At 46.0% G+C, this 3,660-nt stretch overlaps 1 pseudogene across 1 annotated transcript; it reads left to right on the plus strand.

Moving 5' to 3' along the window:
• The first annotated feature begins 603 nt into the window (after window positions 1-603).
• On the plus strand, window positions 604-2,158 carry LOC308535617 (T-complex protein 1 subunit beta-like; annotated as a pseudogene). The gene has a single exon. The product of its transcript is annotated as a T-complex protein 1 subunit beta-like (transcript).
• The last annotated feature ends 1,502 nt before the right edge of the window (window positions 2,159-3,660 follow it).

A 3,660-nucleotide genomic window follows, 5' to 3' on the forward strand; every position in this document is an offset into this window, starting at 1 on the left:
TCTAACTCCTGGATGCAGCTTCCTAAAGAGCCCCAAGAGCAGTTCAAGGAGAATACGCTGGGCTTTTGGTGAGAACCTGGACATGGGGGATGGCCTGGCCCAGGGCAGTAGAGGAGAGAGCACCTGACATCCAGACCGTGTGTGGCCATTCTCATCAGCGCCCCCAGTCCCTTGGTGTTTACAGATGACCCGGGTCCAACCTGGCCAGAGGGGAAAGGTGTGCCTGGATGGAGACTGGAACACGCTATTGAGCACAGAGAAGGAAATGTACCAGGTGTGTCTGTGGTTATGTGGGTGTGTGTGGGTTACTCAGGTGATCTCATTCCCAGGAAGGAAGGAGTGAGTCTACTGGGAAAATGAGCTGTGACGCTGTGGAAATTAGCAACTGTGGAGGGAAACAGATCACATTGGAGTGATAGTGGTAGACCCTGTGGGGAAAATCAGACGTGGTCACATAAGAAAATAGAGACCAACCCTTCTGCTCTTAGCTGCCAAGGCCCTGCCCCCTGTGCCCAGCCTGTGGTGTCACATCTGTCTTCTCTGCCCTGGGATCCAGGCTGTGAGCTGAGAGGGAGAAGCATGATTGTCCATCTCTTTGGAACCATGGCCTCCCTTCCCCTGGCACCTGTCAACACCTTCCAGGCTGGCGCTGATGAAGCAGGGACAGCCTGTCTGTCTTCCTTTATTGGTCCATCGCTATGGGAGACTTGGTCTAGAGCACCTTGGGACCCAAAGGCATGGACACAATCCTGGGAAGCAGTGGATGAGATGCCTTTCTATGGTGATCAATGATGCTGCAGCTATCCTAAAAAATCATCGGTGTTGATAATCCAAAAGGTAAATGTTTGTTGGTATGGCAAGGGTTTGGGATGATGAAGTTGGAGATGGCACTACCTCTGTTCCTATTTTAGCAGCAGAATGACTAAGGGAAGCAGAATATTTAATTTCAAAAAAGACTCATCTTCAGACCATCATTGCGGGTTGGAGAGAATCCATAAAGGCAGCAAGACAGGCTCTGTTAAATTCGGCAGTTGATCATGGCTCTGATGAAGATAAATCCTGCCAAGATTTAATGAGCATTGCAGGAACAACATTATCCTTAAAACTTCTTACTTATCACAAAGATCACTCTACAAAGTTAGCTGTTGTAGAAGATGTTCTCTGATTGAAGGGCTCTGGTAATCTGGAGGCAATTCATGTCATCAACAAGTTAGGAGGAAGTCTGGTGGATTCCTATTTAGATAAAGGCTTTCTGTTGGATATAAAACATTGGAGTTAATCAACCAAAAGGAATTGAAAATGCTAAAATTCTTATTGTAAATACTGGTATGGATACAAACAAAATAAAGATATCTGGTTCCTGTGTAAGGGTTGATTCTACAGCAAAGATTGCTAAAATAAAACAAGTAGAACAGGAAAAAAATCAAGGAGAAAGTTTAAGGTATTAACAGGCAATAAATTTCTAATTATTCTGAGCTGGTTTTTGGTGATGCTGGGGTATGGCTATTGAACATGTAGAACTCCTGGCTCTTGTCACAGGTGGTAAAATTGCCTCTACCTTTGACCACTCAGAACTAGTGAAGCTTGGAAGTTGGAAGCTCATTGAGGAAGTCATGATTGGAGAAGAAACGCTCATTCAGGTTTCTGGGGTAGCCCTTGGTGAGGATCAGACTATTGTTCTTCGTGGTGCCACTCAACACATTTTAGATGAAGCAGAAAGATCTTTGCATGATGCCCTCTGTGTTCTTGCACACACTGTGAAGGCTTCTAGAATAGTTTATGGCGGAGGCTGTTCTGAGTTGCTGAGAGCTCATACTGTGTCACAGCTGCCAGTAAACACCAGGTAAAGAAGCTGTTGCAATGGATTCTTAGGCTCAAGCACTGAGAATGTTGTCTACTGTTAGAGCTGCCAACGCAGGCTGTGACAGTGCAGATCTGGCGTCACAGCTCTTTGCTGTCCATCATGAAGGCAATACAGCTGCTGAACTGGATATGAAGAAAGGTGCTATTGGTGATGGCAGTGCTGAGCATCGCAGGACATTTTCAAGTGAAGTGGGAGGTTCATCTGAGTGTAGCTAAAGCAGCAGAATTGATGCTGCATGTGGATGACACCATCAAAGTAGCACCAAGGGGTGTCCCTGATCACCCCCCTTGTTAAGCTTTCCTATCTGTTGTTATGCTCTGGACCAATTCATAGCAACATTGTTTGAAGGACTTCAACTTCCTTTTTTTAATTTTTAAAGAGTGTTCTTATTTCTATTCTTTTAAAAATATATTTTATTGATTTTTTTTACAGAGAGGGAGGGAGAGGGATAGAGAGTTAGAAACATTGATGAGAGAGAAACATCAATCAGCTGCCTCCTGAACACTCCCTACAGGGGATATGCCTGCAACCAAGATACATGCCCTTGATAGGATTGGAACCTGGGACTCTTCAGTCCACAGGCTGATGCTCTATCCACTGAGCCAAACTGGTTAGGGCAGGAATACAACTTCTAAATAAGACTGTGGAGTCAAAGTTTATCTATGGATCTCATATCTTTAACTTTGGACATTTCACTGATCTTTTACTTTAACATGGGTCTAATTTATTTTCTCTTCATTTTCCATAAAATTCAGTTATTTTAAAAGTTCATTTCTCATACTGTGCATCAAAATACAATTTTGAACAATTGATACAAGAAGATAGGGGTCAAAATATAACTGAGATGCCTTTCACAGTCATCAACAATGAACACACCAAGGTGAACCAACCCTCACAACTGGAGGAAGAATTAAAAGCCCAGGAGGTTCATGTTCAGGAGACGGGAAGTTCCCTCTGACACTAATTCCCCTCCAAAGTGATCAGAGGATAAACTAAGACCAGAGTGTGAGCCTGGAGCCGTGGACCACGTGTTGGGGAGAGAGGAGCATCTGCGGGTCCCTGGGGACCAGAAGCATTAGCTATAGAGACACAGACAGAGCTCCCGGGTCCTATTCCTTCAGGGGAGTTTAGTGTTGGACCTGTAGCAGCTGCAGTGACTCCTTTGTTGTGTTTATTCTCTAGACTCTGTAGTAAATCCAGCTTCATACGTTGGGATATAGAAGAATCTCAGTGATAACGTGGTGTGTTTCATGAAGATATCAGTAATGATCCTATATAATAAAAGGCCAGCCACCATAAGCATAATGAACGGAATGACCAGAAACCAGAATCACCACGGGCCCTCACTGGGCTGGCCTTGCCCCCAAGCAAAGAAAGAGGGAGGCCCAGGCCACCAGCAGTGACTCTGTGGCAGGTGTGCAGCCAGCCAGCGATTGCCCAGCAGAGGGAGGCCCAGCCCAGGGAAGCCATCACACCCCAGCCTGTTGCCTGCAGAGGGAGGCCACTGGTGGCAGCGGAGGGGGCCAGCACTATACAGAGGGCAAGCAGTGGCAGCAGCGGCAGTGGGGCCAGCTGCCTGAAGCAGGGAGAAGGAAAGCCCCGATAGGCCCTGGTTTCAGGCCAGGCCTAGAGACACTACCCAAGGGGTTGCAGATTGTAAGAGGGTGGAGGCTGGTCTGAAGAACTCCCCAAGTGCATGAATTTTCATGCACCAGGCCTCTAGTTTAGAAATAATTAAGTTTAGGGCATAAAAATGTTGTGATTTGAAAACTGATTGTAAGGACAGGGAAAGGGCC

This window comes from Myotis nattereri, assembly GCF_964212035.1.
Source record: "Myotis nattereri genome assembly, chromosome: 20".
NCBI classification, from domain to species: domain Eukaryota; kingdom Metazoa; phylum Chordata; class Mammalia; order Chiroptera; family Vespertilionidae; genus Myotis; species Myotis nattereri.